Genomic DNA, 27,210 nt, shown 5'->3' with positions numbered 1-27,210 from the left:
TTTGTAAAGTGACTTGCTCAGGGTCACACAGCTAGTAAGTGTCAAGTGTTTGGTCTGAGGCCAGATTTGACCTGATTTCAGGGCCGATACTCTATCCACTGTACCACCTAGCTGCCCACAGGCATTGTCTTAAGTGCCTTATAATTATTATCTCATTGCCCCTTACAACAAGCCTGGGAGAGTGCCCATTTTACAGATGAGGAAACTGAGTCAGGCATGGGGTTAAATGACTTACCAAAGGTCACACAGTTAGAATGTGTCTGAAGCCAGCTTTGAACTCAGACCTGACTCTAGACTTGGTGTTCATGCTTGCTTCAGAGGAAACTTGAAAGGTTTATGGATTTTATTTTTTACCATATAAGAAAGTTAGTCAATGAGCAGCTATTTAGAGCTTATTATGTGTCATATGCTGTGAATGCTTGCGATGCAAATCAAGGTTCCTACTTTCAAGGAACATAGATTCTAATAGAGAGGACTCATATAAATCATTAGGTAAGCAATATGAGTGGATGGAAGAAAATAGGAGAAGGCACCAGCATCTGGAAGATGGGGTAGGAGATGGGGAGGGGCAGAAAAAGGGGATGAGAAAAGGCCTCCTTCAGAAAGTCTCATTTAATCTGATTCTTGAAGGAGGCCAGGGAAACTGTTAGGCAGAGGGAGAGGAAAAGGGAAAGGAAGAACAAGAGTATTCCAGAGATGTTACTCTTTGTGACCCTATTTGGGGTTTTCTTGGCAGAGATACTGGAGTGATTTGCCATTTCCTTCTCTAACTCATTTTACAGGTGAGGAAACTGAGGCAAATAGGGTTAAGTGAGTTGCCCAGGGTCACACAGCTAGTTAAGTGTCTGAGGCTGGATTTGAACACAGAAAGATGAGTCTTCCTGATTCCAAGTCCAATGTTCTATCCAATGTACCACGTATCCAATACAAAGATGCAGAGAGTATTGTATTTGAGGAGCTACAAATAGACCAGTATCTTTGCCAAAAAAAATTCCAAATGGGAATGACAAAAAGTCAGACACAACTGAAAAACAGCAACTTTGCCACTTTGATGGATATTAGGTAGAACTTTTTAAAGTAGCATTTCTCTATTCATGAGTTAGAGCATTTTTAATATGGCTATTGATGCCCTCCTTTGAGAATTATCTGTGGTGTGATTTTTTTAAATATAATTTATCTATTTGGAAATTATGTTGGTATATGATATGAGATTTTCATCAAAACCTAGTTTCTGCCAGACTTCTTTCCTGTTTTCTTAGGAGTTATTGTTAAATAGTGAGTCTTAACCACCAAATGCTTGAGTTGATTAATTTTTTTAATTTTTTCATTCAAACGACTTTAAATGAATTCTGTTTATATTTATTATTTTGTTTCATAAATGGAAAAAATAAATTGTGCACTGGGCTAGATCTTTCCATTAAGTTATAAGATCTTCCCTTTCGAATGTAAGCTTGTAGAGGGCAAGCACTCTTTTTACTTATATTAAATATGCCCCATGCTCAGCTCATTGATATGATGGTATAGATTCACAAGACAATGAACATTTGGGATGGAAGGCAATTTAGAGAACAGCAAACAATCAACTAATCATGAGCTTTTATTAAGTACTTTACTAGGCACTCTGCTGGGTAGCTAGGTGGTGCAGTGGCTAGAGCTCCCAAGGCCTGGAGTCAGAAAGACTCATCTTCCTGAGTTCAAATCTGGCCTCAGACTCTTACTAGCTATGTGACTCTGGACAAGTCAATTAATTCTGTTTGCCTCAGTTTCCTCATATGTAAAATGAACTGGGAAAGAAATGGCAAACCACTTCAGTATCTTTGCCAAGAAAATCCTAAATAAAGTCACAAAGAGTCAGACACAACTGAAATGACTGAACAAGAACAGGGCATTCTGCTAGGCACTGGAGATACAAACACAAAGATGGAAAGTGACTGCCTTCATGCAGTGGCTATCCTATTGGCAACAAAAAATAGAATGTAACAGAACTAAGGAACCCCCCAAAATATGTGGCAAGCAATGAAGGTCCCAGAGGGTTGAAACCAGGTCTCCTGGTGAGGAGTTAAAAAGAGCTAGCTTACAGGTAAATATAAGAAAAAAACCTTTTTTTAAAAAAAGCTTTCTAACAATTGTTGTTCAGTCATTCGGTTGAGTCTAACTCTTTGTGACCTCATGGACTGCAGCACACCAGGCCCTTCTATCCTCCATTTTTAAAATCTGTCCAAGTTTCCATGATACTACCTATTCATCTCATCTTCTAATGATCAGAGGTGTGCAAAAATGGAATGAACTTCTGCCTCATGAAGCAGTAAGTCCTTTAATGCTAAGGACTGTCATTCATAGACTTACAAGTTGAAAGGGTCCTCAGAAGTCGTCTAGTCCAGCCTATGCCTGAACAAGAGTTCACTGAAACCATGTGTGGCAACCACCTGTCAGAGATGTTACAGATCAGGCAAGAGGTTTATCTTAAGAGGTTCCTTTTAATCCTAAAATTCACTGGCTCAGATTTTATGAACCACTTTTTTGAAACATCATCAGTATTCTTAACCTTTAAAAAGAATGAAAGGAATTTAATTATCATTGTTATCATCAATGATTATAGCTAAAATTTCTATGATACCCTGAGGTTTTTAAAGCACTTTGTACACAATAGTTCATTTGATCTTAGATTTTTCTGAGACTAACGTAGCCATTTGGACCAAGGGACTTAGCCACTTAGTTAGGTCACGACTTGGTTATGTTATGGAAATTGCATCCTTGGAAATTGCAGGGATCAATTAGGAAATGGCTGAAGAAGTTGTGCTATATAATCATGACGTAATATTACTGTGCTATAAGAAATAAGGAGCTCAATGATTTTAGAAAAACATGAAAAGATTTACACAAATTAACGAAGAGTAAAATGAGTAGAACCAAGAGAACATTGTATACAGTAATAGCAATATTGTTTTAAGAATGACTTTGAGCAAATAAGTTATTTTTTCTATTATAAATGCCCAAATTACCTAAAAAGGATATATGAAGAAAGATGCAGTCTGCATCCAGAGAAAGAACTGGTATGTAGAAGTATGTATAGAATAATTTTACATAAATATACCTATTTGTGTCTAATGGTAGACACCTCTAGGGTGGGAGAGGAAGAAAAAAAGGAAACTTACATGATAATTTTATTGTATATTTGAAAGGAATAGCAAGTTGTGCATTGTAGAGTTGCAGTTTCATGTACAATCATCTTTTTTATTGTAATGTGTTATGGAAATTCTTGTTTTATTCCATAAATTAAGAATAATTTTTAAAATCTTTGTTATGTAGATTACATTGATCCATGGGGCGGGGGTGTCAAAAATTCAACAAATCTTTATTAAGTACCTACAGTGTGCAGAGTTTTGTGCTTGGTGGGAGATGAAAATTTTAGCTTAAAGTCTTCACTTTCGTTGCATTTACATACAGTAAGGGAATAGGACACAGATTTAAAAAAATAGAATATACCATTTGAAAAATGCATTAGAGGGATATAAAGCAAAGTTTGTTTTTTAAAGTTGAAAGTGAAATCTTCAAAAAATTTAGGTGCAAGCAGGAAAGCCCTTATTTATGGCTATTCATTGCAACAATTGGATATAAGCCCTTCTACTTGCTCTACATGCTTTTGGGCACTTTGCCCTGAGATATTGATAAATCAGCTTTGCCAAGTTCCTTGTGTGTTATGTGGGTATGGAAGGAGAAGGAGCTTGTGTTTAAGGCATGTAGGTACATCTTAGATATTTCTGTGCAGAGAAAATCATGATCCTTTGCAAAATATGAAACAATCACTACATCTAGCCCATACGTGTCCCCTGGAGACTGACTCCTCTTACTCTCAAAATAGGGAGTGGCTGGGGATGAATCAGTTAGGTGAATTCACAATATCAGTTCTTCCCTCTGGTCTCAAAGCTCTAATGGAGCTCCTATGGAGAAGAGAAATTATGTTTCAGTGAAATGGGTGCAGTCTTCCCCAATTCCAGAGGCTACAAGAAAACAGAAATTACATCTCTGTGGGGTAACACAAAAAACTCTGGATTTAGAGTCAGAGGACATGGGTCTGAATCCTAGCTATGGCCTTTGTTGGCAGCATGTTCTTTAGCAAGTTCATTTTCCTATAAGAAACTAGACTAGGAGAAAAAGGGAGAGAAAGAGCAAGAGAGAGAGAATATTAAGAATATGGAGGTGTTGTCATGTGTCAAGCACTGTGCTAAGCATAGGAAATACAAATACTAGCAAAAAGGAAGATAATTCTTACCCTCGAGGAGCTTACATTCTAATACGGGAAGACACCGCATAAAAAAGTAGCTGAAAAGGGGAGGAGAGGTACTCACAATGGAACAAGGTAGAGAAGTCTTCCAGGAGTGATGGATTGGGCTGGATTTAAAGTGTACATGCCAACACAAGTGGTCCCTCCTCAAATGGAAGGATCTTCCAGCTTTGAACCTAGGAACTTTAGTCATGAAGTCTCCAGGAAAGTGGTCTTTCCAGGAAGGAGCTTAAGATAAGCTGCCTCTCCTTGGTTCTTACAGGTCTATTGATCCTGCTATAGGAAATACAGGGAATAAGAGACACTGAGTAAATTTTAATGGACAAAGCTGACATCAACACCCTCTTTAGCCCCAAATACTGCCACCTATGCCACTGATAGGAAGAAAGCAGGATAAGATGGAGGACAGATCCATGATCTTACTGATTTAGAAGTTATCATCAATGACAAAGATTAAGTCCCAAATACATCTGTCCATACTGTATGACTGGTCTATGACCTCCCACGAATTTACCATAGAATATCTACCCAATATGTTGGGGCTTTCCTCTATTCCTTCTGAAATCAAGAGAACATTCTGATTGTTCTCTTATCATCTCGTACTTTCACCATGTGACTAGCCCATTTTCTCTTCCTGTTGTACAATTTCTTGATGCATTTTTAGCTACTGCTCCTTAAGAGTTCTACATTGGTTACATGTTATAACCTGCTATCTACTAATCTCTGGGTAATATCTGTTCTTCATTCTTCAGAGACACTTTTATTCGATGTCTTTCTGCCATACGACAACATTGGTAAAATGTTGGTATTTCTAAAATAGGCTCTTGCTTTCATGGGGAGTTTGGGGTCATTAAAAGAGCTTCATAGTTTCCCAGAGATGATCTACTGGACTCACGTCCTCTTCAACCTGGTGCACAGATTGTTGTCCATTTGAAGCTCTATAGGCTGTCCGTGTAAATGCATGTTGAAATCTGGGCAATTCTTCATCTTTCCCATGAGGATGGATGGGACAAACTCTTTTGAAGGATTACAAATCTCTTTTTAGACAGCTTTGCAATATTCTGATGCTTGATGCCATTAGTACAATGTCATCTGAAAACAGAAGCATCTGGATGACTTATAATCCATAGAGAACCCCTCTTTAACCAGGACTCTATAAAGGATCTCCTCCATCATGGTGGCAAATGCTATTATCAAGTATATATCTTCCAGTTTTATGCCTTGCCTAATGTTTATGATAAGGGTTGTTTTTGTTGTTATATCTTTTAAGGATTCTTGAATAATTTTGAAAGATGAATGGAAGATACCTTTTAAAAGAAGCCTCAAAGCTCTTTTTGTGGTGGCAAAGAAATGGAAATTGAGGGATGTTCATCAACAGGGACATGGCTGAACATGTTACAGTATGTGAATGTGACAGGATATTACTGTTCTGTAAGAAACGATGCATGAGATGGTTACAAAAAAACTAGGGAAGACATGTATGAATGAGTATCTAGTAAAGTGAGTAGAACCTGGAGAACACTGGCAACACTGTAAAGATAATTAACTTTGAAAGACTTAGTGACTTTGATCAACATAGTGACCAACTACAATTCTAAAGAACTCATGATGCTATCCACCTCCAGATAGCAAGCTGATGGACTCAAAGTGCAGATTAAAGCATATTTCCTCTCTTTCCTCCCTCCTTTCCTTCCTTCCTTCCTTCCTTCCTTCCTTCCTTCCTTCCTTCCTTCCTTCCTTCCTTCCTTCCTTCCTTCTTTCCTTCCTTCTTCCCTCCCTTCATCCTTCCTTTCCTTTCATTCCTTCTTTCCTTCCTTCATTCCTTCTTTCCTTTCCTTCCTTCCTTCATTTTATCCTGGCTAATGCATGAATGTGTTTTATATGATTATATATATTAGTAATGGATTTTGTTTTCTTGCTTTCTCAATGGGTGGAGGAGGTAAAGAACACAGAAATAAAAATAAAATAAACTTGAACTTTTCAATATAAAAAATAAAAGAAGCTGCAATGTAACATTTTGTTGATTTTGAAATGCTTTTTCATAATCAACAAACAATAAACTTCTAATTTTTCTTCTATTTGTAGTCATTCTTCCATTTTCATCCTCAAATGCCCTTTGGTTGAATTTGTTTAGTTGGATATCTTGTTGAACTTTCTTTTATACAAATATTTATGTGTGTATGAGTATTATATATATGTACATATATGAGAGTGTGTTTATGCACACATAAATACTCTCTGCTTATACAGACGTGTGTGCATAAAAGCAGAGAGTAAAAGTGAAAAAAAAAAGTTTAAAGAAAGCTTGACCAGATTTCCAACTATAAAATATTTGTGTGTGTATGTTATATATACATACATATACACATGTATATATAATTGCAGTTATATATAACCATATATGTATATCACATGTGTGTATATACACATATGTGTGTATATACTATACCATTTCCAAAAGATGACTTGTTGCTTACTAATACCCTTGTCATAGATGCTTTTGATTCATGTAAAGATAACTCTCATAAAGAGTTTGCATAGATGGGAGAATAGACATATAGACCAGTAGTTACTGAAGTTTCTTTAGTCATATATTTTGTATTAATGAAGTCCTAGATTTTTTTGCACAGCATTAGTATCTTTCCTAATATGGGTAGGTTAGTCCTGTTTTAATTGTGTGGTCTCTGGCAAAGATCTCTTCTATATACATTTAGTCCTATCTAGCTAGTGTTTTTTGGTTGGTTTTTTTTTTCCCTTCTTTTTTCTCTTTAGTAGGCAGCTAGGTGGCGCAGTGGATAGAGCACTGGCCCTGAAGTCAGGAGGACCTGAGTTCAAATCTGGCCTCAGACACTTGACACTTACTAGCTGTGTGACCCTGGGCAAGTCACTTAACCCCACTGCCTAGCAAAACAAACAAACAACAACGATAAAGCATTGGGCCTGGAATCATGAAGTTGCTGTTGTTAAGTCATTTAGTCACATCCGACTCTTCATGACCCCATTTTTATGAGTTTTTCTTGGCAAAGCTACTGGAGTGGTTTGCCATTTTTCTCCAGGGTCCCTGTTTTACAGTTGAGGAAACTGAGGCAAACAGAGATTAAATGATTCGGCCAGGGTGACACAACTACTAAGTGTCTTAGGCTGGGGGAAATCATGAATTGAGTTCAAATCTAGCCTCAGACACTCACTAGTTGTGTGACTCTGGGCAAGTCATTTAACCTTTGTCTGCCTCAGTTTCCTCACCTGTAAATTGAGGATAATAATAACCCCAGATTTCCAGGGGTACTTTGAGGATCAATGAAATAATATATGTGGAGTATTTAACACAGTGCCTGGCACACAGTAGGTGCTTAATAAATGTTCCCTCCACTCCCTTTAGTATCATTTCTATGTCTACTTTAAGCTCATTTGGGATTGTGTTATTAGGGTCTAACTGTGGTGGTTGAACTGTCTTCGATGGAGAAAAGTTTATTACAATGATTTTTGCAAATCTTTTCCATTTTTTATCTATTTGGAGTCATTCTTCGATTTTCATCCTCCAATGTCCTTTCAATGAATTTGTTTAGTTGGCTATGTTATTGAACTTTCTGTAAACTGGCTTTATCCTCCCCTGCTTCTCTCTGCTTTATGAGATGACATTACTGCTCCATTATTCATCTTTGCAAGATCTTAGACAAGGATTTATATTCTAGCCTTGTGTTCTTTGGCTGCCATCTCTCTGGCAAACAAGTGAGATATTTTCTCATTATGTTGATTTCTGGGCTTTAGTCTCCTTGTTGAGGAAATTATATTGGTTAAATATCTAGATAAAATTATTTAATCAGTATCAATGCATTTACATTGTCCATATTTTACATTTTTTTCATTTTCAATTACTTGTTTAAATAGTTTATACTTGTTGTTTTGATTCTATGCCATATCTTTTTCTCATTATTCTCGTTTTTAAAAAACAACCTAATCCTGATGGTCGTCTTTTAGTAAGAGCTGTTAATGTTTGTTGAATGGAATTAGATTGAAAAGGGAGTAGAGAATAATGGATTCACGGAATGAAGCTAGAGCAAAGAGGGAAAAAACAGGGCAAGAGGTACATGTAGTACTTGGTATGGTGGTGCCTTATAAATGTCACGGAAGCTACTATGATTTATGTGAGGGCAGGGGGAAGCTGTTCACTCATTTGTACTTGATATTTTCCAGGAGTACACATCATTCTGTTCAGTACCCAGTAAATGACCAACGTTCAAATAAATAAAGGATAACGCCAGAAACAGTAGGTGCCCCTTCCACCATTGACACCTTTTCTCGCAGGGCAAAAGTGGCTTATGAAAACATAGAAACCACCTGGCAGAGGAAAAATAAGAGCTATCAGTGTTCAAAGGGGTGGGCTGAAGACTGAAAGGAAAGCAGGGCTAATGGGAGGAGCTAGTGGCCTGGCAGCAGCCTCACTTGGCTTGATTGAGAGTGTAGGAGCCTCAGGTCTTTCTTATACAGGATTAGCAGTGATTTCTTAACTGCCAAATTCAATAGCCTTGTTTCATCCCCAGATTAAATGATGAAATTCCTATAGTGTTTTGGGTTTTTTTTGCTGCTTTATTTTTGGTGAGGCAATCAGGGTTAAGTGACTTGCCCAGGGTCACACAATTTATAAGGTCAAGTATCTGAGGTCAATTAGAACTCAGATCTTCCTGACTCCAAGGCCGAAGCTGTACCCCTCCACAGTGATTCTTGACCACCATATGGTATGTGATGCTATTGAACAACCTCCCCTCCCTGGAAACTCTCTTTCCTGTTTTTGTTTGTTTGTTTGTCTTTTTGTGACACTTCTTTTACTGGTTCTCCTACCTCTCTGGCCAATCCTCAGATTCCTTTACTGGATTATCAATGCTTTGCTTTCTGAATGGATATCAACCCAGTCCCTCTTCTCTTCTATCTTTACATATTTTCAACTCCCTTAACTTCAACTAGCATTGCTGCAAAGATAATTCCCAGTTCTATATGTCCAGTTGTAGTCTCTCTCCTGAGTTCCAATCCTACATCAGCAGCTGAATGTTCCAGAAGCAATTTCAACTCAACATGTACAAAGCATCATCTTTCTACCCAAACTTCCTCTCTTCCTAACTTTCCTATCTTTGTTAGGGCACTACTTATCTTCCAGTTTGTCATCTTAGAATCATCATCAATTCTATACTCGCCCTCATCCTTCTTATCCAGTCAGGATCCAAGACTTGTCGATTTTATATCCATAACATCATTTGTATCTGTCCCCTTCCCTTTACTTATACCAAGTTACCCTAGGTCACTACCCCAGCTAGGATTGTTGCAGTAGCCTGGTTGTTTTCTCTAGCTTTGTTCTCTCCACTCTTTAATCAACTCTCCACATAGCTGGCAAATTAAATGTGCCTTAAACCCATTTCTAACCAAATTGTTGTTTGTCCTTTGTTTTCAAAGAGAACAGTGACATCATGGGGTGATGTCTTGACTTGTAAGTGAACTGGATTTAAGTGAGGCAGAGTTGCACAAAGTTATTGGCCTCACTCTCTCTTCCAGAGTCATCCAAGTCCAGTGGCAGGACAAAAGTCAAGATGACTGGCCCAAGATGTAGTGGATGACCTTGGGGTCATTGATGTCTGACCAAGCTCTAAGCCTCTTTAGTGCCTGCCCGTTTACAAATTAGGAAAGAGATGTCCAGAAGGGCAAAATAATTTGCCCCAAATTATCCAGAAAATTAGTGGTAGAACCAGAACTAGAAACCAACCCAATATTCCATTCATTACATCGTTACAATGAATTGTTCTGGAATAAATTGTTCTCATCTGCCCATTCTGCCAGGAAAAGTCTTCACATGCTTGGGGTGGATATCTCCTTACCTCAGAGACAGGTTGGAGGTTAGTTACTTTCAAACTGGTTTAGCTCATCTGCAAGATGTTTTTACCAGAGTATAGAGACTGTGCGTGCTACAGCTTCTTGGAACCACAGGTAAGAATTGGCGGATAGGCGAACACTAAAGGTTGATGAGCAGCCCTGAAAAGAGGTTGGCAAGCCCTCATACCAGAGGTTCCAATCCTCCCTGAACACCCCATAAGCCCCAACCAAATCAGTCCTTTACTCAAAAACACTCCAGTTGCTCCCTTTTTACTCTAAATTGAAATATAAATGCCTGAGTTTGCCAAAAGTACTTAATAATCTGGACCCAGTCTACCTTTCCAGGCTCCTTATTGAACTCTCTGGTCCAGTCAAAATGCTGCCTTGCTGTTCCCTGCATATGAGCATCTAGCTCTCAGCTCTCTGCCTTTGTACAGGCTATGTCCATACCTTAAATGTACTCTTCCCTCAATCCTGCTTCTTAGAATCTCAGCATCCTTCAAGGCTCAGCTCAAGTTCCATCTCTTGCTCAGTCTATCCTGATACTCACTAGTTAGGGCTCTCTCTCCCCAAAACTACTTTGTATTTATTTTTTATTATATTTTTCATTTACTTATTTATATTCATGTTACAGAGTTTCTCCTTGCCCTTCCCTGCAAGGTAAGCTCCTTGAGGGCAGGATTGTTTTATTTTGTGAAATTGATTTATTGAACTCAAGAGTGGGACTTTACATTTATATCTACTAAATATAAGCTTACTAAATTTGGCCCCTTCTTCTAGACTGTCAAGATGTTTGTATATAAATAGATAACATCTATATACATATACATATATACATATATATGTATATATGTACATGACTTTCTAATCAAATGCATTAGTTATTCTTCCCAACTTCACATCATCTGCAAATATAATAAACATTCCATCTATGTTTTATTTAATACATTGCTTTAAAAAAATGTTAAAAAGTGTATATTCATGGGGCAGCTAGGTGGCAGAGTGAATAGAGGAGGCCTGCACAACATACAGCCACAGGTTAGTTGCAGCCTGCCGAAGGATTTTGGGTGGCCTGCAAAAAATGTAGGGGATGTAAAAGAAAGATGTAACGAGTACTTTGTCCATGCTCCCCTTAACCCACCTTCCAATAGTCACTATTGTGCCCTTCATATTCTCTCCTGTTTGTCACATGACCCATGGCAACCAACCATCATCAGTCTTTCTCTAGTCTGAGAGGATCTAGAATCTTATCTTTTCACTGTGTTTTTGGTCATTACTAAATATAAACAGTAAGAAAACCTGAAAAATGTATTACTTAGCAAAGTAATGTTTTAAACAGTAATATGATTTCATGATAAATAAAAATCTTAAGTCACAAGTATAATTTAAATTAATTGCAATTTCACTTTTTAAATATGGCTCATTTGCAAAATAGTTTAATCATTAATTATTCCTTTACCTGGAAAGTGAGCTGCTAAAAATCTATCTGTGACCTGAAGAAGTTTAACCTGTTTTAATTTTGGCCCTTGCCTACTGCCAAGTTTTGCAGGTCTGGAATCAGGAGGACCTGAGTTCAGATTTGACCTCAGATACTAACTGAGTGACCCTGGGCAAGTCATTTAACCCTGATTGCCTCCAAAAAACTAAGTGTAGATCCAAGGAAAGATCCCCGTGGCACTCCATTAGAAACTTCCCTTCAATTTGATCTTGATCTATTAATGACTACTCTTCGTGTTTACAAACTCAGAAACCAACTTATCTTATCATCTAATTTACATCTCTCCACTTGATCTTTAAAAATAGCAGAAGAGGTAGAATCGAAGGAAACAATCTGAATTGTATTGGATTGTCCTACAGAACCACTGCATAATATTGGAAGAGTTATATAAAACTCTCTGCTTTACTCAACTTTTCCTTCTGAAGACCAAGAACAGTGCTTAGCACCTGCTGGTCTGGTACAATACGGTCCAGGTGTATGAGATGTGAGCATTTGGAAACTGCAGAATTTGAAGTGTTCTCAGAATGCAAATTCATTGTAACGATGTAATGAATGGAATATTGGGTTGGTTTCTAGTTCTGGTTCTACCACTAATTTTCTGGATAATTTGGGGCAAGTTATTTTGCCCTTCTGGACATCTCTTTCCTAATTTGTAAAATTAAGAGTTTGGACAAGATGGTCAATCAATTAACAAGCCTTTTATTAATGAAGCTAAGTGGTAGCTAGCTAGAGAGCTGGAGTTGAGAAGAACTCAGTTCAAATTTGGCCTCAGATACTATCAGTGTGACCTTGGACAAGACACTTAATTTCCTTATGTGTAAAATGGAGATCATAAAAGCACCTACCTTTAAGGATGGTTGTAAAGATAAAATGAAATAATATTCACAAATTACTTTGTAAAACCCTAAAGTACTATAAATATATAATATATATATATATATATATATATATAAATTGCTGCATAAATGCTATTCGTTATTGTTATTGTTATTATAGCTCCTATAGTTCACTGTCACACATATTATACACACATGTTACATATATCTATATCTATATCTATCTATATCTATCTATCTATCTATCTATCTATCTATCTATCTATCTATACACATTTGGATTTACAAATTTACCTTCCCAAAATTTACATCTGCAGTGGAAAGAGTCTTAGATTTGGAGTCAAATGCCTATTCCATTTATTTGGACTCTGATGGCTCAGAGGGTCTTTCCCCCCAAGATCTAATTTTTTAATAAGGCCATTCTTTGCCTCATTTCTTATTAAGCCTTAATCAGTGAATAGGTGTTGTATCGTCAAACTAAGACCTGTTAAAGACCTTAGCTTGAAAAGGCCAAGGTTCACCACATTCTGGGCCATCTCCAGTTGTCCTGATCTATATCTGAACACTGGATTCAGATGGCTCCAGAGGTGAAAGTGAGACTGGTGCTTTGCACTGTACTCCCTCACTTAAATCCAATTCACTTGCATGTCATGGCATCACCTCCCTGCAGCTCAAAAATCGTATGTGGAAAGTGGTTAAGATATGCTATGTGACCCTAGCTATTTGTGTGATAGAGTGAGAACTAGAACTGAATTTTCTGGACCCATTCTTTCAGACACCCTAAGCTTCCTCCTTTCCAAAGCACTGTAAGATGGTGAGGAAAGAAATGAGAGACTAAAAATGCAGCGTGATGGTAACCCTGCCCACCTCCACCATTGGATTCTGTCTCTGCCAGACTCTTGGGTCTGTAATTCATTTTGTTTATGGGGGATCCTTTTATAGTCTCTCCTTGCAGCTCAGTTGCTAGGGACATAATAAAATATGGCACAGAAAAAGGGAGGGATGAGAGTGGGAAGTTAGCAGCATCCCCACACCATTTGCAATTGATCCTGGCGGTGAGAAGAGAGAGGAAATGCACAAAGGGAATTCATAGTTCTTATTCTGCTATTCCTAAACCATCTAATTGTAAGAGTGATAACTCTGGCCCCCACGACCTGAAAGCGAGATACATTACATTTCAGCTACCCTCCTAGGTACTCACAAGTACTCTTAAAGTGGTTAGGAAGCTAAAGGCTCTGCCTTTAGCTCAAACCCCAACAACTGTGTTCTCCCAATTATAGGAGGCCTGAGCAGCTCAGATCCATTTAACACTTAATGGTCAGATTTGCTTTTACAAAAGAATATTTACATCAAAGGTATAGCAAAAGCAACCATACAAACATCCTCTTCTCCCAGTACTTGGGGACATAACTCTCCCTTAGGATCACAATTAAATTCAATTCTAATATAACACTGCACCACCAAGTTCAAAGATCACCCCACTCACCCATCTCCATCCATTTTTTCTCTATACTCTGGTTTCTCAGGGGTTCCTTGCTAGGCTGGCAACAATATCTGGCCTGGAATTCTGGCTTGAACTCATGGGTCTGGAGACTTAACCAGCTACACCTGGAATGGAAAATGACAAATGAAACAGACCAAACTCCCAAGCCCTGAGGTCTCTCTAGGCCACAGGGAGAAGGTATGGAGAGAGACAGAGACAGAAAGGCAGAGACAGAGACAGAAAGGCAGAGACAGCAAGACAAAGAAAAACACACAGAGAGAAGGGGGGGTAGGATACAGAAAGGGAGGGAACAGGTTAGAGGGAAAGAAGGAGAAAGAGAGAGGGAGAAGGAGAGAAGAGGGAGTAAGAGAGGGGTAGGGGAGGGGGAAAGGCAGAGAGTTACTAATCTGCCAGTTTTAAATATGCAGTTCATTCCAGCCACATAACCAATGGAAAAAAGGCTGCTCCCACCTATATGGCAGGGGAGCGCAGGTTGTCTTCTCTCACAAAGCAAATCCCTGACATCTCTCACATGGGTTCCTCCATTTTAGGTGATCTGGGCATGGACAAAGCCATGTTGCACAATATAAATATGGGCTGCAAGGATCCAAACCAGTCCACTATTTTAAAAGGAGGGGAGGGGAGCTTAGAATCCAAAAGGAAGCTGAAAATAACGAAATGCTCTGGGTTATAAATAAATACTTGATTTGGCCCTTAGGAATTTCTCCACAATGTTAGTCATCTAAAAGTTAGCATAATATGATGGATAGAACATTGGATTAGGAGTCAGCAAAATCAGTGTCTGAATCCTCCTTCAGACACTTACCAGATTGTGTCACTCTAGGTAAGTCATTTAAACCTCTCTGAGCCTCAGTTTCTTCATCTGTCAAATGGGGATAATAATGGTACCTGCTTCAAGGCTGCTATAAGATACTTGGTCATCATTCAAATTCCCTCAGAAGGTTACTAAGTTTCAAGAGAGTGAATGTAAAAATGTTTCACAAACCTTAAAGTCTGTATAAATGAGTTATTATCCTTTCTTCCCTGCAGTTTGCTCCTCCCTCCGTAACATCTCCCCATAACCACATCTTCAGAGAAACATCCTTACAACCTCTTGGCTTCAGTAAATTAATCTATCCCTGATGACATGGCCACGGTGACCTTCCTCAATCACTTCACACACCTCTCTCTCCGGGTTCCCTGCTTGGCTCTTCAAATATTCCTATTTAGAGATTTCATCTTTTCTCAAGTGCTCTCAGATTCACCTGTCTGTTGTCATGGCAGCCGACTAGCTAGTGAACAACTGAGTTCTGTTAATCCCACACTTTCTTCTTTCCTTTTCTCTCTGTCAAGTCTTCAGACTCAAGGAGGTTTTCTGGGCAACAGCATGAGGTAGGTGAAGTCTGGGTCAAACTCTCCTCACTAGCACTTCCCCCTTCATCAGTAATACTCTATCCTAGGCCTCCAATGTATTTTCCCCAACCTCCTCACCATCAGATCCTGCTCTGGAGAAAGCTTCTGATTCTTTCTTCACACTAAGATGCAAATAACTCATAAGAGGCTTTCCCAAATCAAGGGTCTGTCTGCCTGACTCCCCACCCCACCCCAACCCTGACTCAATAAACTCTAGTTTATTATAAACTCTGTTAGTTATAGGATCATATTCGACCCTTACTACTTAAACTTTTCTTCTTAAAATTTACTACCCTTCCACATCCTCCATGAGACAACTAGTCTTTCTTGCTGTTTCTTGACCATAACACTCCATCTCTCATCTCTTTCCCTTTGTACTGGCTGCTCCTCATGCCTGGTAAACTCTCCCTCGTAATCTCCATTTTCTGATTCCCCTGGTCTCATTCAAAACAGCTCAAATCACACATTCTGTAAGAAGCCTTTCTGGTCTCCCCACTGCTAGTACCTTCCCTCTGAGAGTTGTTCAGTTATTTTTCACTTGTATCCAACTCCTCATGACCCAATTTGGGGTTTTCTTGGCAAAAAAAAAAACACTGAAGTGGTTTGCTATTTCCTTCTCCAGTTCATTTTACAGGTGAGGAAACTGAGGCAAACAGGGTTAAATGACTTGCTTAGGGTCCTACAGCTAGTAAGTATCTGAAGCTATATTTAAACTCAGGAAGATGAGTCTTCCTGACTCTAAGTCCAGCACCACTAGCCACCACCACCTAACTGCCCTTAATATACTTTATGTGTCACATAATTATTTGCATGTTGGTTCCCCAGTTAGTATGGGAGCTCCCTGAGCACAGTGACTGTGTCCTTTCATTGCATCCCCAGCTGTACACTGTACTGTACACAATGTCTAGTACGTGGTAAGGGTTTAATAAATGCTAGGTAAGTGACTGATTGACTAGAAATGACACCTCTGAGGAATTTTTGCATTTTAAGGGGAGACAAGAAGTAAAAAAAAAAAAGAGCATAGAACTTCAAGTAGGGAGTTGTAGAGGGAGCTACTTATTATGAGGCTCAAGAGAGTGAATGTAAAATGTTTCACAAACCTTAAATATCTGTACAAACATGAGCTATTATATTATCCTCTCTCCCCTCCCTCTCTAACATCTAGCCATAACCACCTCGTCAGAGAAACATCCTCACAATCTCTCGGCTTCAGTAAAGTAGTCCATCCCTGATGACGTGGCCATCGGACCTTCTTTCATTCACCTATCTGTGAGGGATAGGGAAGCCTTTCTTATACTACTAAAATAATAACCAGAGTAGGCAGCTGCCTGCTCCAATTACTGATAAAGCCAACTGTAATCTGTCCAGAACCCTCTGTAAGCCAATTCAATTAAATAAGTCTTATGCTACAATGTGCCAGGCACTATGTGAAGTGATGAAGATATAAAGTCTAAAATGAAACTGTTTCTGGCCTCAAAGAGCTTACATTCTACTGGGAAGAAATATGTACACTAGTAAGTTTAAAAAAAAAAAGAATATATACAAAGTAATTTGGAGGAAGGAAACTAGGATGGCAGGAAAAGAACTTGTAGATATCAGTTCCCTTTGTGCCTGGGTCCATATCTGCTCCCAAAAGAGTAGAGACCAGACCTATGATATCATTGGCATAGGAAATTTTCAGGTGGGAAAACTCCCTTTAATGACACAGATCAGGACCTTCTCTGCAATTAAAGAGTTGTCTAGAACATTTAAAGGTTAAGTGACTTGCCCAGGGACACAAAACCTTTATGTATCTGAGGCAAATCTTCCTGGCTTTGAGGCTGGCTCTCTAGCCAGTCCACCATATCTGCCTCTCTGTAGATAGGTTTAAGCCAAATGGATAAGAAATTTGGGGATGAGGTTTTTTTAATTTTTTAATTTTTTTTTGGGGGGGGAATGTTTTTAACAAGCATGATTAGCAGTAGGAATTGTAGCAGCTCACATGCCTGCCTTTTTAGGAGGCTTTTATTTTTACCCTCCAGTGAGCATAACCACACCACCTTTTACTCCTCCTCCTTCTCATTACTACCTTCTGCCTTTCTGATTATAGAGTGGGGTCATGGACTCCAAACCTTCATTTAAGGAGAGAGCTCAGCTCTGACATGCCCCTAAGACTGGTACCTTCTGTCTCCTTTTCTTTTTGTCTTCCTTTTGTGTGTTTTCTTCCTTGATTAGATTGTAAGCTTCTTGAGAGCAGGGACTATCTTCCTTGTATTTGTTTTTTTATCCTTAACACTTAGCACAGTGCCTGGCACATAGTAGGTGCTTCATACATGTTGACTGATTGGTTTACTGACCACCCCTTTGGGTCACCTGTCTCCACATTGCATGGATCTTTCAATAGTCTTTTCCCTTCGTGTATAACTACAGGGAAAAGCACAATATTTAGAATGATAAGACTTCAGTTGGAGTGCCAGCTGCATCACTTCATAGCTGTCACTTGGGGGGAGTCATTTCATTTCTCTAAGACTTGGTCTCCTAATCCATAAAATAAGACTAATGCCACTTGTACTGGCTTAGTCATCAGGTGGTTGTCAAAAAAATGTTTTGTAAACCTTAAAGCCTCGAAAAGTGAGTTATTATTAGCACATGCATGTGAACTATTACTATTATTTGTTGTGGTTTAAAACCATTCCCCTTGTCCTTCTCTGGCTGCCAGGCAAACAGACCATTATTACCATCTGCATAATAGTCTTTAACCCACTTGGAGAATGAAGTCAGATACAGTCCTCCCTGCTTGCCCAGACCTTTGCTCAATGATTAAGAGAATGTCGATGACGGCAATTTCAAAAATTAGTATTTATAAAACTCTTTAAGGCTTGCAAAGTGCTATACATATGTTATCTCATTTGATCTTCACAACAACCCTGTGAAGTAGGTGTTATTATCATCCCTGTTTTACAGATAAGGAAATTGAGACTGAGAGAAGTTAAATGACCTGCCCAGGGTCACACAACTGGTAAATGTCTGAGACAGGATTTGAACTCATGCCTTCCTGAAACCCATTCTTGTCAATATCTCCTCATAGGTAAAATGACCACATTTCAATTACAATGATGCCTGTATCCCTGAGTCCTGACTCAAGAAGCATTCTTGCACCAATAGTTACTAATCAAGGGCTGGTGGGTGGAGATGGGAAGGAAGCACGAGGTTGTATCCCCCAAGCTTGTATCTGCAAATTTGGTCTCAGAAAAGAAAATGACACATAAGTTTAAGGTACTCTGTGGCTCTGCTCCAAAAATCGTAGCTCAAAAGCTCCTAATCCTACTTTTCCCATTAACAGTCAGCTAGCAGATATAATTAGTTCAGCTGGGTTCCCTGAGTCTTCACTTCTCCACAGTTACGGATGACCAGAACTGCTGCTCTTGACTCCATAGCTGACTTTCTTTATACTGCCCAATTATCTGCACTAAGAGATTCCAGGGTTGAGTGGCAGAGGTGAAAAAAGAAAAAGCTGCCCCTCTGGTAGAGGTGAAGGGAATAGGAGAGAACTGAAGGAGTAGGAAAGTCTGAAGGGCAAAGGGTAATCTCTCAAGAGCTGGGTTTTTCCTCCATAGTTCACTCTCATCTCTGCTGCCAAGGGTCACACTCCTCAGAGCTCTTCTGCCTTGACCACTGTCCCAGCCTGCGGGACACCAAAGGGGATGGGGACAAGAGACTCGAAGAATGGAGACAAGACAGGCTTTCTGATCAAGTCTCGTTTATTGAGGGCAATACTAGCAGTAATTATACTCCAAGAAAAGGAAGTAAGGGCTTTCCAAAGATCAAGGAAGGGGTGATAAGGTTATCAGAACATATTGTTTTCAAAGAGGGGTGGGGAAATCTACTTTTGCAATCATACCGTTTTATTATTAACACAGGTGGCTGGTTCCTGGCTCCTACAGGTCACCCTTTTCTATTCTTTTAGGAGGAGGAAAAGTATCTCCTTGGACCTGTGCCTGTCTTAGGTTGTCCTCGCAGGAATACAATCTTACCCGTCATAGGGAGGAGACAGTCACACCTGTCATCCCTGGCTTAGGTTGATTGTTCCCCGAGGGATCTTACCCGTCATTGGCTAGCCAGGTCTGCCAGGGGGAGAAATTTGTAAATACAAATCAGAGAACAAATCAGGATCGCCGGTTTCGAGGCGATGGTAGTGAACCTGAATGGGTTTAGCCAAGATGTCATCTATCTGTGTTTTTATAAATGCGATCACTTTCCGTGTTATCCATGGTCCGAATGATATAAGGAGCAGGAAACCAAATATTGGTCCTAGTAAGGGGAGAATGTAGGGCAGGAAACCATTCATACCACTCCAGAGGGGATTTTCAAAGAGCTCACGGCGTCTTTTGACCAAATCCTCCTGCAATTTTTTTATCTTATCTCGAACCAATCCAGACTTATTAGCATAAAAGCAACATTTCTCTTGTAAGGCAAGGCAAATGCCTCCCTGTTCGGCAGTCAGGAGGTCTAGCCCCCCCAGGTTTTGTAGGACCACTTCCTGGGACCTTTGTTCTTTAAATCTCTTTCTCTGTGGAAATTTAACCTTTACCTGACTCTCACAATTCCCTCCTCTTCTCAATAAGAATTATGTTTCTACACTTTTTGTTCCTGTTGTCTTTCCTCAAAGCATTCTAGCATTAGTTCGCATTCTTCATCAGATCATTAACTCTCTCAATCATCATCCTACCTCCACCTGATCCTGTTACCTGAATTCTCATAGCTGGTCCTATTGGGATACTTTTAGTTAGTGCTGTTTCTATTAATTTTTGCACTAGTCCTCTGATACAAGGGTTGATGCAGCACCTTACTGCAGTTAAAACTCCCGCAGCTATGGTTAGAGAGGTGATGATGGATGCCAGACCAGGATTCTAACCATCACTTTAATCAGTTATCTATCCCAGAATTCTCTGCCAACTCCTCAGCTGAAGTGGTTAAACCTTGCAATGCCTTAGTGATGGTTCTACCTGGGACTGTGCCGCTGGGCAACATTTCATCAAGGGATTTTGGGGACTTAAAACAATATGAGAGAAGGAAGGAAAGAGTTGACCGACGCATTGACAAATTAAAAAGGGGGCAGTCCCCTTATTAAGTACAGATACAGAGACCCAAAAGTAATGATAAATTGTCCATTTAAAGCTTCAGAAGTCTCTTCTCATACCGCTGTCTGACACTCTCAACATCATCCGGTGAAGTCTTCTTGTCTAAGTGCTGTTCAAACAGTGTCCAGCAGACTCCTCCTGCAGAGATCCTTCTTCTTGTATCCACTCTCCTACAAGATTGATCTCAGCACAATTTTAAATTACCTTGCCAATAACCAGGGCAAATAATGAAAATTAACTCAACCCCTATGTCTTCACCATTACAAGATCAAAATTGGAACTTTGTCCAGTTGTCATGTTCCAAGACATTCAAATTAAAACAAAATTAGAACCTAGCCTTACATTCTGCATTACTTCTAGTTTTATACCTTGCATTAGTTCATTATTCATTCCTATTCATATTCCTCATCAGGAGGATGATATTCCACTAAGGAATTAATAACACACTCCAATACAAAGTAGTTAATTTAAAACCAGTACATATCAAATAACAAAACAATCCCAACTTCTAGTCATGTACAAATAAATAATCCTTAATTAAAGTAGATGCTTCTTTCAAGGCATTTACAAGATAAGCCATAAGCTATTCCTCTTTTAACATTAATTGTAACAAACTGAGATACCTTTAACATTAACTAAGTATTAACTAAATAACAGAATAATATCCTTGTTCCACAATCTCCTGGCCTAATTATCCCCTAATGATGGGGTAAGGGTCCAAGTCGACCCCTGCCTCTTACCCCAGAAAGAATGTGGCTCTTATTTGTCTAAGGGCCCCAGCTCCCCATCTTCCTTTGAAAGCCCGGCCCCACTTTTTGATCTTATTCAGATGCCTTTCTAACCTCCTCCCTCCAGTTCCCTTCATTATCTGTTCCTATTGTCTATTCAATCTCTCAGACATTCCAATCAGAATTTTCTCCTGGACCCTTTTCCCAGCCCTTCCTCTGGTCACTCAAAGTTACTTTAGTGAATGTAAGATCCACCCTGATCCCTATATAAAATGCAGACTTTCTCATGGCTGCTCCTCCTTATGGGGGTCATCTGGCCCATATGGTTTACCTCCAACAAACTTCTCCCCTGGCTGAAAGACCTGGGCTGAAGTTCTTCAGGAGGTACCGTTGTGCTGTGACCTTAGAGTCCCAGCACCCCAAACCTCCAGACTTCATCATAACCATTATGAGAAATTAAAGGATCCTGACTTATACAGGAATACTTAATTGTGAAATTCTAGGCCAAATAACTCAATCTTTTTCATCTTACTATAATAACCTCAGATGCTCCCGCATCAATCTATTGCTTAATAGATTCAATATTTATGCTTACAAACTTATGAATATAGGAATTTGCCGTGAAAGAACATAACTAAAGTAAGGGAACAACGCTTCCCCAGATTCATGTCAACTCTAGTTATATAATGACCAACTGCATTGAGCCAGGTTTAAAGTCTGCCAGGTGTCAGTGGGGAAATTGAGTCAGGAGAATCCTACCTCAGCCATGCAGAAAAGTCGTTCTCCCGACTTCCCATGAGAACACCTTCTTGCAGCTCATAGGTGCAGCTCACAAACCTCTTTGCAGGTTGCTGACGTTGGGTCAGTAGCTCAATCAGTTTGTTGTTAACCATACCTGGATTTAGACTCAAAATAATATTTCATTAACAGATTCCAAGGTCTTAGATAGCAAATTCCCCTCATCAGAGTTTCAGGTGTGACTATAGTGTCACATTAATTAGGGAACATCTCCAAAGTGAGTAGCTTGCATAACTTCCTACACATGTTGTGGTTCCTAATAACATCCTAAGTAAAATCAAATTTCCATTAAGATCATAAGTTGCTACTCCAAATAGATTTGCCTTTCTGTTTCTCAAGCTTATCTATCCCTAACCATCCTTAATCTGAAAGAATGAGACACTTTCAGGACTCGAATCTTATACATATAAGTTTAAATAGTAATTTTAGCTCTTTCTAGGCCATGGAATGAATTCAGATCAAAACAGTAAGATCTTTCCTACTTACAGCTTATATGCTTTAGTATTAATCACTAGCCTTAGATCTCTGACACTGCTCCCATTGAGACTGTTTCTCTAAAAGCACCCAGTTAAGTCCAATCCAAGGACACAACAAACCCAGAAATGAAACTCTTAAGTTGTAAGAGATTTGAACATAATTTTCATCAACAATAAATTATTACTGCAACAAATTAGCTTGCAAATAGAAATTTAGTGTACCCTCTAAAAGAATATCAAAGACTTCATCAAAACATCTTCTTCATAAAAGTATCTCCTTTTCTTAAAAACAGCTTACAATTTCCTAATTACCATTGTCAACCTGAACATTGGTTAAAGAGACCACAAGCTAGTGATAAGTGATATTCCACCCAGACTCAGGATGTCTGGGTTACTCAGTTTCATGGTCTCCAAATGTTTAACCTAAGCATGAGAAAGGAAATTTAAATAAGATAGGCAAATGTCAGATCCAGGACATCTGGGTGTCCTTTACCACCATCAAGGTAGTGTCTGGGTTAAAGGCGCCTCAGTGGTCATAAACATAAGAATGCTCTTGATCAGCATTCTTAGCTCACTCAGGAAGAAAAGATCAGTTCAGGTTATTTTGGCCCTTATTGGGGCTCGATCTTAAATAATTATCACCATAAAATTCCTAGTTACCTAATTTCTTAGTCCAAAGGTGTCTGCAATGGGCCACTTAATCAGTAAGAGTTCCACCTCACAAAACTCCTGCACAGGATTGATAAGAATTACGAGATTTTACAAAATCTTTCTTTGCATAATTGCATAGTTTCTTTACACACACACACAAAAATACTTCTACCAGTAATTCACTTAAACAGTAACTCCAAATAGCTTAGTTAACAATTTTAAACTTCATAAGTGAGAGCCAAATAATCCCAGCTAAAACTTTCCTTTAAACAGAGAAAACTTTTAAGTTCTCATTTCTCAAATTATAGTACTTAAAAAGGAAATGTTACAGAACGGGTCATATTGAATACCCCAACAGCCTTTACCCATTCCTTTTTTTTTTTTTTCTGAAGGCACAATTCTTAATTTAGCATTCTAAGTTATAAAATGAATTGCTCTTCCAACAACATAACTAATACAATTGCTTACCAGATTACATCACATAAGAAAATTCAGAAATATGTAAGCAGTATATTAAAAACTTGGACCAGACCCAATTAATTATTATAAAAACCTTTTCTCTCTTTCTGAACCCCTTCACCAGGTTCAACAGTCTCCTGGGGCCACTCCCATCCCACTAGACTGGCTTTTCTTTATCATCTAGGGGTCTGATAGCCTCGGGCCACAACCAGATTCAACTTCAATGGCCCATCCCCCAACAAACCCAATAATTATCCTAAAGAAGGACTGGTTTGAAAAACATATATGTGCATATATATTTTCCTATTTTTCTAATTTCTAATTCAGGCCCTGATATGAGAGAATACCTCATTAATTCCAAATACATATCAATAAGCTTTTCCACAATAAAATATGTTTGTACCACAGGGCATACATTATAAAATTATTTCCACAATTGTAATAAACTTTGAAACGACCCATCATCAGTTTAGATGGATGTTCTTCTAAGTCACTTTGTACAGAAAATCATTCATCTCATCATTGATATGTTGAGACTATAACTTTAAACCACCATATATTTTTATAATAGTCAAGATTTTAAATGAAAATTTACTATCATAGTCTTAAAACCCAATATACCTCACTAGGTATTTAACAGTTTCAAATTATCTCAATTTCATCACTAAAGATAAAGAGACATCTCCACTCTTTATCACTGAAGACCCATTCTAGGCCAAGAGTTACTTTAACACCATTTCTACCTCACAATGGTCCCTCAAATTTTACAGTCTAAGAGTTTTAGAAATACAGTAATAACCTAAACAATAAACTTCAGATAACATCAATTGAATTTCTAGATTATCACATATAAAATTATCACTCTTATTACTCTTAGTACTTTTAACAATTACAATAAATAATAAATAGTGCCACTTCCAACATATGCCATTGTATTAAGCACTCTATCATCATTCATTTTCTTTTCCATAATAACCACTAGGTTTTCCTTCATAGAACAGTAAACTTAAATCCAATCAGATCCTAATTTATAATGGCTATATATGATAACCATTTAAAAACATTTTTGTTTTAAATCCAATACTCTTGGCCCTTTAAAAGGAAATATTCTCCACATGTTTGTATATTCCCTTAAACAGACACGTGTAAATAAGTCCTGCTTTAAACAATTATCTTCCTTTTTTTCTTTCCTACTTCAATGTTAACTAGGTCTAATCAATTTTCTCCCCTTAGGCAGAAAGCTTCCAGAGTTCCAATAAGTAATTGAACAGCCCAGTTTATGTAACAATCTCCAATCACAATGATCTGCAAAATTTCACTTCAATTCTACCCAAAGCAGAGTCAAACTTCCTCACATTTTTAAAACACCTTGAAGGCAGCCAGAATCAATATCCAAGGGTGGCTTACCTCAAAACAAATACCCACTCATCAAGGCTGGGACAGCTTTGGACTCAGAAGGGACATAAGAATTGCAAACCCAGAGAAAAACACTCTCCCAGCCTTTCCCCAAATAGCTTTTATAATGTTAAAAACCCTTATTTTTGTAATGTTAAACACATTACCCCTACACCAGACACATTGGTGGGAGGGATAAAGACAGCCATTCAAACTTTAGCCTTGGGATCCCATTAAACCTGAATTCTAATCCTGGGCCCTTTTTCTTCTCTTGGCCCTAGCCATCTTGGGCTGCAAGCTCCTTATCAGTTAAAGGCTGCTTGCTGGCCTTCCACTAACTTCTGAGAGATTCTCTCCTTTTTTATTCTAATCTCAATCTCCCCCAGAAAGCCTGAGGCAGGAGGTCTTTCCCACTGTTCCTTTTCCAATCTCAGACCTCAAAAGTTACCCCAAATTTTTCTGGTAGACACAAAACATCCATAGACAGACAGACACACAGGGTGCGCGCAATCCTATTTCTAACCTTGACCGGTCAAAACAAACTCATTTTGACCTAGGGTCCCCTTTGAATAGGTTCTGAGGTTTCTCTCTCTTTTTTTTTTCTCCTTTTCTTTTCCTCTTAGGAAAAGGGGGCAAGGAGCGGTAAGGCGGAGGGGCACCAGACAAAGGAGGGGCAGAGCTCGGGGCAGAAGACACAGGAAAAAGGGAAAGATCATTGCTATAACGTGCGGTCTTTTCCTCAAGCGTGGCAGTACCAGTGGGGTCGAGGGGGCTGTCACCTATGGAGAGATTAGCAAGGCAGGGGTAGAGAGATTCGCACGTGCAGAAGGCTGGGGTTAAGGGGAGAACGCAAAGAGGGATCTTCTTTTAAGGGCATATCGATAGAAACTGAGTCATCATTTTTTCCTTTAGGTTCAAGTTTCGTTTGAGACTCTATATTTACGGCTCCATGGTTACTGGGGTCTATGGGAGGGCTTAGGACCCTCTCACTATTTTCTCTTTTAAAGATAACACTGCCCTCCTTAATAATTTTTGAAACATCTCTGTCCTGATGATAGATACTCAGTAAATCATTAATACAATTCCAATAACTGAAGGCAGTAACGGGGACCTTTTCTGGGCCAAATGTCTTATAATAGTCATTAAGACAATCTCCAACCCTTTTCCATCGTTTCTCATCAATTGTTCCTTCCTGTGGGAACCAGGGACAAACGTCCTTGAGGAAACAACAAAACTGAATCAAATCTTTCTTTTTAACCCTTACTCCTCGCGCCTTTAAAGAGTCTTTAACACCCGTCACAAACTTCTCATGACTACTAATGTCTTGTCCCATTGTACAGATGCCTCACTTACCTCAGGTCTCAATTCCTCGGGGCGGGCACTCCCGCGGCGACCACTGTCACTATTGTTTAGGCTGCAGCTTAATTCTCAGAGGTACATCTGACAAAAGACCATTCCCAAAATCCACAAACCTTCGAGCCCCACGTTGGGCGCCATCTGTCCCGGCCTGCGGGACACCACGAGGGCCTGAAGGGAGAAAAAAGGGGATGGGGACAAGAGACGCGAAGAATGGAGACAAGACAGGCTTTCTGATCAAGTCTCGTTTATTGAGGGCAATACTAGCAGTAATTATACTCCAAGAAAAGGAAGTAAGGGCTTTCCAAAGATCAAGGAAGGGGTGATAAGGTTATCAGAACATATTGTTTTCAAAGAGGGGTGGGGAAATCTACTTTTGCAATCATACCGTTTTATTATTAACACAGGTGGCTGGTTCCTGGCTCCCTACAGAACACTATTTTTTAAAGGACAGATTCTTCTGCCTTCTAAATCAATTAAGTATTATTGAAGACTTCTTCAAACCTCATATAAGCCACCCTCTAATTCCATCAAACTCGTAACTTTTTATACTTTAGTATTTAACATCATGTTGTCTACTTTATGTGTTTCTTACATGCTATGATTTTTATCCTCTGGGAAAGCCGGTTGAGAGTTAGTCAATTGATCGTTTTTCCTCCAACACAAGAATAAGGAACAAACGGTGAGAATGGGGATTATTTGAGGGAAGTAGACTGTCAAGTATGAGTCCAATATTTCAGTACTGCCAATGGATCTGTAATCTCCTCAATGACCTGGGTCAATAAGCATTAAGCATCTACTATGTACCAGGCACTATACTAAGTGCTTAGGGATACAAAGAAAGGCAAAAGAT

At 39.0% G+C, this 27,210-nt stretch overlaps 1 long non-coding RNA gene across 1 annotated transcript; it reads right to left on the bottom strand.

Moving 5' to 3' along the window:
* Positions 1–3,151: 3,151 nt before the first annotated feature.
* On the bottom strand, positions 3,152–26,783 carry LOC110213600 (uncharacterized). Its single transcript, XR_002326046.2, has 4 exons — positions 26,355–26,783; positions 13,965–14,086; positions 4,350–4,561; positions 3,152–3,941 (listed from the first exon to the last, which is right to left on the bottom strand). It is a non-coding gene; the product is annotated as an uncharacterized LOC110213600 (long non-coding RNA).
* Between the last annotated feature and the right edge of the window lie 427 nt (positions 26,784–27,210).

The sequence above is a fragment of the Phascolarctos cinereus genome, unplaced genomic scaffold (assembly GCF_003287225.1).
Source record: "Phascolarctos cinereus isolate Bilbo 61053 unplaced genomic scaffold, phaCin_HiC Scaffold_5;HRSCAF=322, whole genome shotgun sequence".
NCBI lineage: Eukaryota > Metazoa > Chordata > Mammalia > Diprotodontia > Phascolarctidae > Phascolarctos > Phascolarctos cinereus.
Note: the sequence above shows the minus strand (reverse complement) of the source record. Positions and strands in the feature narration are given on the sequence as shown.